Genomic DNA, 16,708 nt, shown 5'->3' on the forward strand with positions numbered 1-16,708 from the left:
TGGCTCAGTTGGTTGGAGTGTCATCCCTTAACTGAAAGATTGTCTGTGGTTACCTCTTAGTAAAAGGCAGTGGAAATACCAGTGTTTTCATACGGTGGGTTCAGTCATACTGAAAACATGCTGTTTTTCAAGCTAGGTCATAGGGACACATGTGTTTTATTACTACTTTTAAAATGTACAAATTTATTATAAGTTCTTTAAAATGTATGAAATAAATTAATAATAAAAATTATTTTAAAGTTATCTATATATAAAGGATTAAAGAGGAACAACACCAATCCCATATAGCACATGTGCTTATTTTCAGTGGCATGTAATAGTTTCCCTTCTTCCTATTCCTGTCTTTTGAAGAATATAAGCATCTACTGATTCATCCTATTTCATATTAATTGGCATAAAAGAGTACCCCTGTGGGTTCTCCCATCCCAATCCAACATGTACTACCCAGACTCCACAAGAAACTCTCTGCCTCGTGTCTCTACACCCTCACCACGTTGACTTCAAACTAATCTTCATTAATTTAATAAGTACTCATTGAACATCTTTTTTGTTTAGTTTTTATTTCATAATCATAAATTTAACTCTGCAACCCATCTAGACTTAGTAGGGGTAAGGGATATATGGAACCCAACAAACTGCAGTGAGAACATTCCAAACAGATAGAGGTGAAAGGGTGCTCCCCTTAGGTACAGAAGAAATGTTCTGGTGGTTAAAATAAAACACAAGTCAAATTTATTAGAGTTGTTCACAGTCAGTAGGTAATGGTGATCTTCTTGCTGGTCTTGCCATTCCTGAACCCATAGTGTTCCACGGCTCTCGCTGCATCCATTCCGTCTTTCACCTGGCCGAGGACCACATGTTTGCCATTCAGTCACTCAGTCTTGGCAATGCAGATGAAAAACTGGGAACTATTTGTGTTGGATCCAGCATTTGCCATGGACACGATGCCAGGACCTGTGTGCTTCAGGATGAAATTCTCATCATCAAATTTCTCCCCATAATATGGACTTGCCACCTGTGCCATTGTGGTGTTTGAAGTCACCACCCTGGCAGATAAATCCTGGAATAATTCAGTGAAAGCAGGAAGCTTTATAACCATATCCTTTCTCCCCAGTGCTCAAAGCATGGAAGTTTTCTGCTATCTTTGGAACTTGGTCTGCAAACAGTTCCAAGGAGACATGGCCTGAGGGCTGGCTGATGCAGTGATATGGAAAAACACACTGGGGTTGACCATGGTTGGGGGTGGGAAACTCAGGGGGTGGCGGCAGCATCTCCTGAATATCTTGTATGGATAAGGAATCATAAGTTTGAGATCCCTTCTTTCCTTTGTGAATAATCCATGTTGGGTTTCACAAGTATATAAATTCCTTTAGTAGTCAACTAGTTCCTTTGGAGAAAGGGAACAACTGGAATACCCTCTGAGAACAGAGCACGTGAAAGGAAAACAAGCACAGATTTGACATGACTGTCTCAATGACATCATTTTTTTTGAATGAGGCAAACACTTATGTTCCCAGGAGAGGTCTACACAGCCTTCTAAACTAGTGTGAAAAATAACTCTTTCCCAGTAATGCAAAAGTCCAACTTTAGAAATCTCCCAGGAATCATCAGTACTGTATTAACACTAGTTCTTCTGAACGACCATCCTTTTACAGAAGGAAGAGCAGACACTGGCTGCCTGGTTGGGTGTCCAGCCATGTGAACAGAAGCCCTCTGTTTATCAGCACCCGATATCACAGCTCCACAGGTCACCTGTGACACTCACTCACTCTCTAAAGGGACACAGTGCCTCAGGTCTATAATAAGGGCATGCAAGGCTTCAAACAAAAAAACATGAGGCCTCTTCCACTTCCACGTCCCATGTGGACACCCAGTAAGCAGGCTTGCCTGAGGAAAAATGCTGGTCCCTTTGGCTTTTAAGCATATCATCCATATTCACCCTGTGGCAAACTACATTATTAAAGAAAATTAACAATCCCAACCACTTCTAACTAAGGAGAAATTATTTTATCTGCCTCCTCCCCTCACCACCACCGCCCCACCCCAGGGCATCCAATGACTAAAAATCTGCCCCCTGTCCTCTCACCACGGGAAATGGCACATGTGCCTCCACTTTGTCAGGAGTTGTTCAATGTGTAAAAATGCTGTTCTGTTTCACCTTCGCTTGTCAAATACCACCAACTGCCCCTCCCTAAGTCCCAGCAGGGGTGTCTATCATTTTTATTATTTCAGTCAATATCTGAGTTTCTTCAGCCCCTATTCCACTTTTTTGCTGAATACCCAGAAATATCACACGAGCGATGATGGGGTAGGGGCAGAAGAATGAGGAGGAGTTTTTGAAGCAAGTGAAAAAAGAGAAACATAAAGAAGTGGGAATATCTGTTTCTGCTGTTACTACCATCGCTCCTTTCCTGTCAGGAACCATTTGAACACAGAGGTGCCCTGGTTGCTGGTAGCAACCTTCATTTGTGACACACTGATGGCACATAGCGTATTTTCCTCCCATGGTCCCATGGGCACAACACCAGATTGCCATGAATATTGATTTTTCTTTCATCCCATCGAGACATCACAGCTGCCCCCTCAGAGCGTAGGTGGAGGCGAAACCTCACTCCTGAGCAGGACAAATGTATGCTCATGGCACTGCTCCTGGAACAACTCCCATGCTGCTCTGAGCCTTTTCCATTTGCTCCTTCTGGGGTTGAGAAAATTAAATCAAGGACCTCAGAGGACCTTAGGCAATTCTGGAGAATAAAAAATAAACCAGCTGGGTTAAAACCAGCTCAGTAATTTCTCTGCACTTTGCACTCTCCTCCTCTGAAACTATAGTTGTAAGAGGTGCTGAGAGAAAGAGAAAATTGAATCTGGCCTAGAGATTTAAAGGCAGCAGATGCATTTGACTTTAAGTGGTAAATCACTGTGGTCCTCTTTATGGTGTGATTAAATTATCCGAACTGGGTGCTTACATAATTAGCATGCTAACACATTGGGCCTGAGACTTGTGGTTACATGAGGTGCACATGTAGCCCGGTGTCTGCTCACAACTGGCTGCATGTTGTCATTTTTCAAAATTACAGCCACAGGCAGGGGATATGGTGACAAACAGCACTAATTGGACAAATGTTTTAACATTTCCACGGCTACTAAATCACAGTGATGCTTAGACCACAGGTCAAATATTGTTGCTTGGGTAATTTTACTCTGATTAGAAGGAATCTTGAAAGTTAATTCTTGTTCTCACTCTCCTCCCATGAGAAATCCCCAAGCATACACATCAAAAAAACTGCTCATCTAATCAAACACAACTCCCTTGGCTCATCTCGGGCTTTCATCCGTTGATAGGTCAACAAAGAGCCTCACACATAATTGAAGAAAATGAGTAACTAGTGGGTTTCAGAGATAGCTTCCCTGTTTTTTCTTCCCTCATCGTGCCACATGCACACAGATACAAATGTGTACACACACATAGGCACACAAATGCAGTCTTATCAGGTCGCTGGTGTATGAAATCCCTGTTGTAATAAACTCTACTTTTAATTCCAAGGCTTAACATGCAAATACTCCTGAGAGAGTTAGTGCAAATTTATACTGACTGATACCAGATTATTTCATGGGAATTGTTTCTATAGAAAGAAGGTACCAGGATTATAACGGGATGGAGAGAAAAATGTGGCAGAGAAGATAAGCATTGTGTATTTCTCCATTTTGTAGGATACATTCAGCTCAAAGGAACTATGATTAAATCACATGTTGAGATTTGGTTTATGTCCCTCTCCTAAAACATGTTGGCTATAAGAATGATGGGACATCTTTGATGTCAAAGTATTCAATTTTTCCTTGACTTTTTTCTTTAAATTGATTTTGTCCAAAGCAAACTGTTCAGCATATCTTAATTTCACTTCAAATTTTAAAAGCAATCTAGTTTAAGGTTTATGTGAATGTATGTTCTGAAATATCTTCTGAAATTCTATAAAATGTTGTATAAAGAGGTTCTGAAGGTCATGCTCTTACATTTTGGTATTACAGCCTCTTGAAGTTTTTCCAATTCCAGTTACTATCTAGAACAGAGGCTAGCATTTTACTTTATCCCCCATTCCCTCTTTACTCTTTGAGTTTCTGCAATCATTAAATAAAGAAAAAGTAATGGGAGAGAAGAAAATATCTTTTATGTAGTGCTAAACCAAATTCCTTAAGGAAGTTTTGCTAAATATTAATATTTGGGAGAGATAAATAATTTCACTGATTTGTTCGGTGGTATCTTTACCATTCAACAATATTTTGCTCAGCTTATCTGTGAATATTTAAAAAGACAAGCACTGAGTATACTCTCAGAGTTAACCAAGACCTTACAGGCTTAATTACAAAAGAACTATGGGGATTTTCTTAATAAAATACTTTACATTTGAGCTTTGGTGTCACAGAATAAAACAAAACACAACAAAAATATTTTTAAGTGGAATTCTTAAAATTATGAATTGGCTTTAAGACTGTAGGCTTTCCCTTTGCCAGGATGGGGCTTGTTCATCTTTTTTATTCAGACACTCTGGTGGGAAAACAAAGTTAAGAAAGAAGGATTACTTAACTTGGCGGGAGTGAAAGAGCTAGGTAAAAATGCTTGGTGCTAGGATTTTGCTCATTGTTTGTTTTAAAATTAATGGAGGTTCTAAACCCTGTCACAGTCTATACATAATTTTATATTAGTTTGATTTATTTTATTTCATATTTATTGGGGTGACATTAACTTACAAAACTATACAGGTTTCAAGTGTACAACTCAATACAATGTCATCTGCACAGTGCATCATGCATCCATCTCCCCAAGCAAAGTCTCTTTCAGTCCCCAATCCCTCCCTTTGCCCACCTCCACCTCCTCCCACCCTCCTTTTCCTCTAGCTATCACCCCACTGTTGCCTCTGTGTGTGTGTATGTGTGTGTGTGTGTGCATGTGTGTGTATACAATTTATTTGCTTAGTCCCTTAGCAAAAATGTCAAGGGTAGCAATGGATTTCTCCACAGGGAGCTTGATGGTTTTTGATCTCCTTAAACACACAAGTGTCTTACACCTTTTTCAAAATTATATCTAGACCTGCTCAACTTTTGCAAGTGCATCTCAAGACAATAGCTGATACAATATCTAAAGTTCATTTATTTAATCCTTATTATAAAACATAAAGAATATTATCATTGAAAAATAAATATAATAAGCAATGTTGTTCCACTGCTTACTATGCATAAGGCATGTGAGTTTTATTATTTCACTCAATCCTCACAATACTAAAAATCTAGATTTTATTATTTTTCTCATTTTACTGAGGAACCCAAAGAAAAGAGGTCACTTATCTGAAGTCACAGACCTAACAAAGAATAGTCAAATATATGACCCACACATCTAACACAACCAACCACACAGTAAACATGTAAACATAGGGCCAAATACTATATATTTTAGTATATTTAGGGAATAGGTTTCATTTTATTGGGTTATTATTATTATTTTCCAGATTACAACAAAACAAGTTTTCTGAATTTAAAATCCTATTCAGAAGTCTGAAAGGCATTAAGCCACCATGTCAATGTCTTCTGGGTGTTGATTTTCAATTTTCCAAGCAATCCCTGTTACTCTGAAATGAACTCAAACCTACTTCTTGACAGAGAAGGAAGGAACCAGGCTTTTATAAAGAGATGATTAGAATTTACTAGAGTACACCAATGACTTTGACAGGACATGTCAAAACTTGTAGCATCATGGCACAGCTTGCACAAGCCCATATAAGCTTAACTCACTTATCTTCCTAGTTGATCTATCAATTTGATACTAATGTAATATTACATTTCACTTGAGTTCTCTTACTATTTTCCTTAAAATTCCAACTTCTGATTTTGTTTACTTATTAATATGTGAACTCTAATTAGATCATAGGAATGGAAAAGTATGCCAAGATAATGGTGCTCCCAAAGCTGGTTCCAGTTATTAACTTTTTGCTGGTTCCTGCATTTTATGCCAATGAGGAAAATAGATGAATCAGAATTGACTTCTCTGTCAAAATTGATTTTCAGAAGGGTCATACAATTGGATGTAGCATTCATAATTCTCATAGTATACCATACCCTTTTAGCTCTATATACAACTGATTAGAAGTTAGTCAGCAGTCAGCTTTTGTTATAAAATCTGGATATTATAAATATTGAAAGTCTTATGATGATGTTTTGATCCAAATATGCAGTATTTTTACAGAACTTTATGTAAGCATTCACAGAAGCCTATTATATGCACTTATTATATACATACCAGTTATATGATATCTAGAAATGCCTCCTCTTCACCCATATGGCCAGCTATTTGTGTACATTTATGCAAGTTTTCATTCTACGTCATGCCCTGTAGTACATGGAACACCAACTCATTTTAGCCCAAAACGTACTCAGATAAGTTGTAAATACATATTTAATCTAGAAACACCAATCTTTCTTAGAAAATTGAGTTCAATGGAGTTCATAATCTGTAAATACTTTTCCTGGATATGCCTTCTTCTAAGACCTTAGGAGAATTACTTAACTCCTAATCCATTAAGTCTATGGATTTACTTAGATAAATTGAATAATGACTATATCAAATGATTATTTTGATGTGTACACTAATATCCATGGCAGCATCATTTGCAGTAGCCAAAAGGGGGAAGCAACCCAAATGTCCATCAACAAATGAATGGATAAACAGAATGTGATACATGAAAATAATGAGATATTATTGAGTTATAAAAAGAATGAAGGTCTGATGCATACCTCAACCTGGGTTAGTAATGAAAACATTATACTAAGTAAGATAACCCAGGCACAAAAGACAAACATTGTATAATCCCAATTATATGAATTATCTAGATTAGGCAAGTTCATAGAAACAGAAAGTAGGTTAGATATTAGTTGGAGCAAAGGAAACTGAGGACCAGGGAGTTAATATTTAATGGGTACAGAGTTTTTGTTTGGGATGATTTAAAATTTTGGGAAGTAGATTGTGGTAACTGTTGTACAACATTTTGAATGTATTACATGTCTATAAATTATACATTTAAAAAAGCATCAAATGGTAAATTTTATGTTATATATTTTACCACAATTTTAAAATGAATGTCATATGTCAAGGACTCATTGAATCATCACATTAAATGATTGAAATGTATGGTATGTGAGTTAAAATCAATAAAGCTGTTAAAAAACAAACACCAAATAAATTATTCTGATATTCAGTTAAACATCAGTAACTAAAAGTGTGAGGAGGGTGCAAGGACTTAGGGTCCACACAGAGAGATTAGGATGGTGTAGGGATGGAAGCTGACACTGCCATGGTCCCATAAATTGCTCAGGTTTGCCTCTAATTCTTTCCTTGCTGAGCATCTTTTATATTCTTGTGGCATTCTCATTTCTACCCTATAGATGAGTCCAGACACAACCCAATGGCCTTAAACCAACTACTTTATTAGGCTCTTGGTGTTGTCTGTGTTATACATTTTTAAGGACAGGTTGGATATTGTTGCCTCTTGTCCCTGTGGATGAGATTGTGCTAAACTGAGGGTGATATTGCTCAAATTTGCCTGCCCTTCCCTTTAGCTACTCAGATATCACTTCAGGTCACAGACAGGCTTGACCACCACATCAGGATGTTGAAAGCATTAATTATTAAATTATTTTAGACCTTCCCATTCTTCTCCTCACTGAAAAGTTCCTGTATATTTTATAACCTTAAAGCTTGTTGTTTTCTTTTCACTACAAAAAACAAAAAGTCCATAGCTATTAAATTTAATCCCACATTTTACAAGTTTGGACTCATCTGTATCCCAAGTTCTTCAGTAATCCATTGCTGTTTCTAAGTAAACCATATTTCCTGATACTCCATTTTCCTGTACTGTTTCTCCACCATGTAACTACAGTAATATTTTCATAGTATTCATTGCAGTGCATAATTTTTGGAATATTGTCACCTTCCCTAGTAGACTAGGAACTTTATATGACAGGGACTGTGTGCTGCTTCTCTCTCACTATAACCATAGTGACTGGCCTGTAGTAGATGCACAAAAAAAAGTGTTTGTCAAATTAGTCAATAAATTAAAAAATCAATTAGTAAGTGAATAGCATCAAAAGAACCCAGTAGGTAAAATATGTTCTTCACTGATTTACAAAAGAAGAATTTCAGTGAAAAAAAAATGTCCAGTCTTGTGACTAGTAAGAAATTTAGTGGACCAATCATCAATCACATGTGTAGAGATCTACAGACAAACCTTCCCAGCACCCCTTGCTGCCTCTGTAGACACAAAAACTCTTTCCTTACAGTTTGTGGTATATCTTTACAGTCCAAAATTTACAATCTTTCTAAAGAAGAGCAAGGCATTGCCTTTAATGATAAGCATGACTTCTTGCTATAGCATAACAGAAATGTATCGAAGTCTAGCTATCTACTTTTTTCTAATTCCCAAGTGCTCTCTTTTTTCTCTGCTCAAACTATAATTTGGTTGATGTGCCACACACTGGGAAGGGAAGAATGCGGAACTTCCAATAAAATGACTATTAACAGTAGAATCCTGTTACTCTTTTCTAAGAAATAATGCATATTAACTATGTGCTCCAGATTTTTAATCCAATTTTTGACTTGATTCCAATAGAAAATCAATGTAATTTATTTGACCTGTAGCTTGTATACTCACTGAAGCCAAGAGCTGAAATGAACACAAAGGCTTTAAAGCATATGAATCAACCAAAGCTGAATTTATAAAATTATAAATTACCCATATTAAATTTAGATAGTATAAAGGAAGTCTCTCAGGCATCTACAGATTTTCTATTTCATATGAACATTTGTATTTGATTCTGATGCCTGGCCATTCCATTCGAGGTAACTATTTTTACATTATGGCATTTCCCCTGCATTATTTTTGTCTACTGGACACTATTAAAAGCTATTAATTTCAACTCCTGGGTCCTTCATACAATAATGATATAGATTTAACTTTAAATGTTGCATATTATTCACTCATTCATTCATGATGAATTTATTAAATATTCATTGAGACTTAACTATGAATTAGACAGCATGCCAAGTGTTAAGGATATAGAGAGAATGAACATAGTTTTGTCCTAAAAATGTTTACAGTTTAGTGGTGGGAGACAGATGAGTAAATAGATACTTCCAATATTTGATTAGCAACGATAAAGATAATCACAGATGGATAATCACTTGGGCTCTCATTTACTCTCTCTCTCCCCAGCACATGCATTGACTCACTCTTGGTCTTTCCTCCTCTTCCATTTTTATCTGCTTCTCATTCTTTTTCTCTCTCTTTTTCTCTCTCCTAGAACAATTTATGTCATAAATTTTTTATTTATAATTAAAATTTTATTTTGATATGTGAAAATATTTAACAATACTTGACTGAGGCTGGGAAATTTTCCTACTGTTTTTCTTTGCCTCATGGTGATTTGGAGGAGGCTGTTTATTAGCTGACATTCTATGATTCCCATTTATATTCTCTTCTATTAGTTTTGATTCCCATCTTCAATAACCATTGCAATAACCATTGCAGATAGTGTTTTCTGTGGTTTAAAAATTTTCTTAGCTGAAGAGAGCTTTTTCTTTTGGTCACAGAAAATACAGTTTCTAAAAATCACTAGTGCTTTCTTTTGTGCTTTAAAGAAGATGTCGAGTTATCCTCTTATTTTGTGATTCTTCTCTACTTCAGCAAGTATCTTAATTTTCATGGCATTTTACCTTTTTTTCCCTTTATCTCCAAGCCTTCAAGGTTGTTCTCCATCTGCAAAAATTGTGTCTTATGAGACTCCTGCCTCTCCTCTGTGTATACTTTCAATTTCCTTCCTTTCAATGCTCTGAGCTATAAAATCTTGGTCCTGTCCTCAATGTTTCCTCCTCTATGGTGGGACTCCTTTTGTCTGGACTTAAGACTGGGTGTGTTCTATCACCCTAGGCCCCGTTGCCCTTCTGACCCTTCCTGGCAGTCTCTCCCTGACTCTAAGCTTCAGCATGGATAACAGTAACTGGCTTCACCAGCTGAGATATACTTCTCAGGCAAAATATGGCTATAAAAGTGTTCAAGTGCATATGTTGTATTACCTCATTTTTATCATTAAATTTAAAAACTCTTCCCTCAAAATTGATCTTATCCTAAAGGCTAGTGAATCAACAACAGTGTTCTCCTCTACCCTCATCCCTCATTTTGTTTCTAAACCATCAATCAACAGAATTTCTCCATGATAGTAAGCTAATTAATATTGTGACAGAGACTTGCAGAAATGCCCAAATACCTGTTTGTCCCTTTATCTTCAAAATAGAACACTAATTCATTAGCTAGGCATATAATATCCCTAAGTAAAGATTTCTTAGCTTCCCTTATAGTAAAGTATGGTCATAGAACATGTCTTAATGAATGATATATATAACCAAAAGTTCCACAATGTAATTTCTAAAAGGATCCCTATAAGAAATAGGAGCGCCCTTATTCACCCTTCTTCATTTTTGTTGGATGTAGTACCAACATAATGGCTGGAGCTCAAGCAGCCATCTTCAATGAGGATGTGGAAATCCATGTGTCAAGATGGAAGAGCGAAAAAGGACAGAATTAGTATGGGCCCCGATCATTTTGGAGCAGCCATATCATTTTAGGAATGCTGAATTCCAGATTGCCTTTAAGAAAAAGAGAACTAAGTATAAGTGATTTTTAACGCACTGTTATTTGAGGTTTTCCATTGTTCTCATCCAGACCTAGTTCTAAAAGCAAGCAAGGAATTGGGGATAAGTACAGATTAAACAACTTTTCTGTAGCAACTGTAGCTTCTAAATACAGTACTAAAATCACCTCATGTAAGTGGCTCTAAGTATAGTTCCATTCAGGATCACCAAGAATAATGTTTTATCTATGCATTGAACGGTAATATGTATATATTCTTCATCTTTTTGTTGACATAATTGATCTTGTATTATGACACTTTATCTATTACCATAATTTCTTCTAACTTTGTTTCTTTAAAAAGCTCATGCATATTTGGTAAGATCAAGTCTTAGATACTTTACAGATTATGTTTCTATTGAAAACATTTTTTGATCTATTATTTTATAATTAGTTATATTCAGTACTGTTGCTGATTAATAAAAGTTGATTTTCTATCCAGCAACCTTCCTGAACTCTCATATTAATTCTAAGCTTGCCTGTGAATAACTCAGTTGCATTTAAAGTGTTCAGCGATGTAGACTTCATTGGAAATTCAGTTATTTACTGAGCAACATCCAGTTAAAAAAAGTAAGATTATGTTAGGTTGAGGAGAGAAAAAATTAAAACATAAATAAATAAATAAATAAGATATAACCTGAATCAATAAAAAGCTAATATACTTTGATATACTTTAAGATATTTCTTTGTTATTATAAATCAGCATAAGAAGAATCAATCATAACCTTAGAAGAATTATTAAATTTTATTTTTATTCCCCATATATTTCAAGAAATTGACCAACTTAATTATTGGAATTTATTTAGGTCAATACAATAAATTATTTACAGGAAATAAGCCTACTTTAGTAATTGTGTTCACACTAGAGAGATACTCAAACACTCTAAAATGTTTTTTGAATAAGAATGAATACGAGCTCTTTAGAAGTCAGCTCAAATTCTTCGTTCATATTAGATGACACATATTATCTCAATTTATTCACATGAGAGCTTTGCAACTACCTAAATTATTTCAAGTGGCTGATATCACATTCTGTTAAATCTTTTACCTTAAATGAATGGCTAGTGTGGTTGTCTGATATGGACAAATGGGAGTGGAATATATTAGTCATAAAGAAGAATAATTTCTCTGAGTTAAAAAATGGAAATAAATAGGAAAAATTATGAATAAATATCATACTGTGAGAAGAGAGATGAAAAAATAAGCTCAATTTTATGAGAAATTTTTCACTTTTTTACAGTTTAATTATCTCCAATTATAATTACCTTTAATTATATTGATAATATAACTTTACTATATATGATATTTAAAGGATGCTCTAGAGAAAAGGAGAGGGTATCTATGACCTGTGTCTGAGACTAATCATAAAGTGGCATACTATTGTTTTGTATTCTATTTAGAAAAAAGTCATGGTGATTATAGGAGACAGGTGATGGGAAAGTAATCTCTGATCTTCTTAAGCGGTTCTCCCCAGTGATATTGTTGAGCTTCATGGGAACCACGATGAACCTCATTCAACATCAGGGCTCTTTGTGATGAGCCACTCTTTGCTGCCATTTTCATTCATATGAATGATTTATTATAATGAAAACTATGGTTAGGGTAATATCTAAACCAAGAGTCAAAAATCACTGATAGCTTTCTAATGAGATTCAGAGAATTCCAATGGCAAATGGACTTATGATACTATAACTTTGCAAGTAATTGGCAAGTTAACATTTCATACCCATTTCATTGAGAGCTTTAACAAAGCCTTACAATGGTATGTTGACTAAAGGAACTCTCATGCATTACCCAAGGGACTATACATTTGGGACAACCATTTTGATAAGCAACTAAGTCATATCTAATAAACTAGATTTATGTAGTCTTCAACTCAGGAATCCTAGCCCCAAGTGTATGTTCTCACACACGTGTTTTAAAAGAAATGCTATTGCAGCATTGTTTTAATAGTGAAAAAAATTGAAGACACTCTAAATGTCCAGCAACAGGAGAATAGAAAAATAAAACGTGATGTAGTCACATGCATACACACTTCCCCCAAAAATTGCACTGCAGATAAAATAAACAAGCTAAATTTATGTGTTGATATGGGTAAATATTATTAAAAACTCATTAGAAATGATATGTCCAACATGAATTGTCACCCAGCCTCATTGTAAGCAATGTGATGATATCCCAGGTTCCCACAGTTCAGCAAGGAAGAAGAATGTCCTCAGACCAATTGCTTATTTTTCCTCTATGGCCCACTGGGAGCCTTTCTGCAGCAAAGAAAGTTCTTTTCCTTTCCCTTTGTTTTCTTCCTTCCTTCCTTCCTTCCTTCCTTCCTTCCTTCCTTCTTTCCTTCCTTCACTCCTTCCTTTCTCCTTTTTTCCTTCTTTCCTTCCTTCTTTCTTCTTTCCCTTCTTTTTACCAATAAGAGTATCCCACATCTCTCTGACTTGTGAAAATTTTTAATTTCCTTAACCCTTTCCAACACCAGTTAGAACCATCCCAATTAGATTGCAAGTTACGAGAATTGAAACTGCCTATTTTACTATAGGATTTCCAGCAGTGCATACGCTAGTACTTTTTGCTATGAGTGCATATGGATTCACATGCAAAACTGAGATGGGGAAAAGACCTAGTATTTCTTTTTCAAAAATGTAATATGGAATGTAAGTAAAAGACAAAATTTTATATATATGTAAAATACATTCAGATGTATATAATGGATATATACTATATTCAGATATACATAATAGATATATAATATGTTTATATATTATATTCATATATATATATGAATATATATATATGCATCTGTGCCCATTGAGAGGCTTCAGGAGTCTAGAGCTGTAGACAGAACTGTGTGCAGGTGCAAATTTGGGGGGCAGTAAAGACACCATGCATAGTGTTTATCAAGTTTTCAAGCAAATTTATGCCCCAATAATAATTTAAGAAGCACTGATAAGCCTTTTTCATGTCTTAGTTTATTTCAAGAGTGAAATAGGATTAATTCTGTGTGATTAAACTCAGAATGGAAGAAATCTGTTCCTTGTTTTCTTTGGAAGGTTCAAATTCACAGGTATCTTTTTTTTTACTTTTATTGAGGAAAAACAGAAAAATGGGCAGGAAGATAAAGTAACTGCAGAAATTCTGGGTGCCTTAAATGCAATAATAATTCTATACTAATTATAGGAGGTTAAATAATCTTAATAAAATACAATTTAACTGAAGTGAAGGTAAAGATACCTTTTTATCAGATGGTACACAATAGAATCTTATTCCATTTATATAGTTATCATGGCTCTTTTAAATTCTGATTAGCTCTGTTAATCACCACCAAGTCTTTCAGCACAAATCAATAGTTCACATAAACCTTATTAGCTCACCCTTCCCTAGAAGTTTCTACAAGTAAATGCTTATGCAGTGGATGTGAACATACAACCACATACAAACACAAATATTATTTAAAAAAATCGAATATTATAAATCTAGCTGCCCATCCCCATCTTCATGGTATTGGGTGAAAATTCAGTCTCTTACACGTCCAGGGCTTCTCCCATTCTCCTGATGTGTAACAGTGCAGTGAATATATCCATTCACTCAACAAGTATTCATTAATCACCTGCCATTAAGCATAGTACTAGGTTCCTTGGACACAATGGGAAGTAAAACAAACAAACAAAATAATCTCTATTCTCAAGAGCTTATTCTTCCACAGTGGGAAAATAGACAGTAAAAGTTAGTGAAATACATGGTGGGATGGCCACAGACTATCTTTCTTCTTTCTCAGTAGTGAGAGATGTGAGATAGAATAATCTGTTTAATTTGGGAGGGGATGTTTTTTGCATTCTAAACCAATAGGTTCTAAAAACTTCACTGTTTTGGTAGCTTCCTGGATATCTGTGGGTCTGTCAGTCACTTTTTAAAGGATTTGTGTCTCACCAAAGTCGCAAAAGAACTTGCCACTTGCTGTTGATGAACACGATGCCATAAAACAGGACCAGGCAGCTGAGCAGTCAAACTGTGGGTCATGGTAGCTGGGGCCACAGTATGTTCTGGTGTTGTAGAGCCTTTTAAAGTTGACTTTGTGCCCTGCCATGTTGCCAAACAGGTATTCCATGTCCCTGGTGCAGGAGCATAACTTTGGGCAAGATAGTGTACTTTACAGAGCAGCAATTCATGGACAGGCGCTTTCAGATGAGCCCTTTGGTCTTAAAGGAAGATCCATGTTATGCACCACAGCATCCACTACAACATGGATCAATAATTTTTATTTTTTTATATAAAATATGAAATAACTCATTTTGTGAGGATAATAACTTGTCTCTGATTATGAAACTAATAAGAGGCAAAACTGAAACCAAACTAGGGAGATTAGTGTGTGCTTCCTAACCCTTAACCACTACACTATAATACCTGAAGGAGAAAAATAAAAAAACATACTTAGTCCATGTTCTCAAGGAAGGTATCAAGATCAGATATTTAATGAAACGAAAAGGACAATAACCTCTACGTATTTCCAACAAAAGGGTATTTTCACTCTGATGAATCCATTTACACTGTCTCCTCCCCCCTCAAACCCAAGGACTTTTTTAGCTTCAGGCTTAGGGCTGACTAACAACACGTCTCTCCATCATAGGCACGTCTTTATGAAGCTGCCTCTCAAGACAGGGAACCCTGGGGAGTAAGAAGATCTTTCTCCAGGTCTAGAAGTCACTTGCAAACACAAGGCCCCTTCTCCCCCCTCTGCAGCTGCCAATGTTTCAATAATATTCAAACCTCCTGTGCCTGCCAAGGTAGCAAACAGATGGCACACTTCAACTAGGTTATATGGAGAAAGTTTACGCACGGAGCTCCACAAAGATCAGGCAGGGTTTAGGAAAACCAACAAGCAGATGATGCAGTTCCTGGAATACTATGGGGGTTTTTTGTTTGTTTGTCCTTGGATTGCAACCCATAGAAACACTTTATCGGTGATACTGAATTATAAGGAGATCCTTCTAGAATGATGCAATGGACAGAGCAAAGCTTTGAAGTAGACTCATCTGTGTGAAATTGAGAAAACTATTTAACCCCTTAATTAAGTTCAATTTCTTCTCCAAATGGACATAATGACAACAGCACTGTGTTTACAGAGTGCCAGCCTTGTGCAGGGGAGTAGGGGTTCATGTGTCATTTACACAGCTAAGCAAACTGACACTTAGAAATGTAAAAGAGTGTTCCCAGGGCTAGTGAATGGTGGAGCTAGGGTGTGAGTCTAATCTACATGACTTCAAAGCCTAGATCTTAATCACTATGCTAAACTGAAGCTTAATAGGTTTTGGAAATATAAGTGAGCTAAATCATTTGAAGTGTCTGACTCAAACCTGAGTGTGTACGACGTTCAATATGTTTGCTCAAAGAATTTGAGTGAATGATTGAAACTCATGCTGAATGCCCATTCAGTATTTTTACGGTATATTTAGTTTTTAAAAGGCCTGATTTATGAAAAGGAAAGGGGATAGAGAAAAAAGTAATATTTTTTGGCATTGACTGTACCACGTGCATTGGATCTATATAGTTTATTGAAAGGTTTGTGTGACATTCAGGTGTCAGATAATTCTATATTGATTGCTGGCAAGAAAATGAGTATGTCTAAGCAAAATGGACTTTTTGTGACCGTACTGTCTATGGGAGGCTGAAAATAATGCCCCTTCAACAATACAGTCACTTCCTAATCCCTGGGAGCTGTATTATTTTATATGGCAAAAGAGTGGATATTACCTTATTTTGCAAACAGTGTAACTAAATTAAAGATCTCAAGAGGAGGTGCTTATCCTGGATTATTTTAGGGAGCCTGAAATGCAACAACGTGTATCTCTATAAGAGGGAGGCAGAGGGAATTTGAGACAGACATATACAGAGAAGGCAGGGTGAAGACAGGAGCAGATACTGGAATGATGTGGCCACAAGTTAAGGAAAGCTTAACTTCAGGAGTCACCACAAAATAG

The 16,708-nt window shown here is 36.0% G+C and overlaps 1 protein-coding gene and 1 pseudogene across 2 annotated transcripts in view; one reads left to right on the forward strand and one right to left on the reverse strand.

Annotated features, from left to right (window-relative positions):
• Positions 1–16,708, forward strand: part of GABRB1 (gamma-aminobutyric acid type A receptor subunit beta1) — a 340,668-nt gene that overhangs the window by 172,634 nt on the left and 151,326 nt on the right. The gene's annotated exons all lie outside the window — the stretch shown is intronic.
• Positions 736–1,234, reverse strand: LOC129077613 (peptidyl-prolyl cis-trans isomerase A-like; annotated as a pseudogene).

Source organism: Pteronotus mesoamericanus, unplaced genomic scaffold (genome assembly GCF_021234165.1).
Source record: "Pteronotus mesoamericanus isolate MK-2021 breed Mesoamerican mustached bat unplaced genomic scaffold, CSHL_Meso_final contig_68, whole genome shotgun sequence".
In the NCBI taxonomy this organism is placed as follows: Eukaryota; Metazoa; Chordata; class Mammalia; order Chiroptera; family Mormoopidae; genus Pteronotus; species Pteronotus mesoamericanus.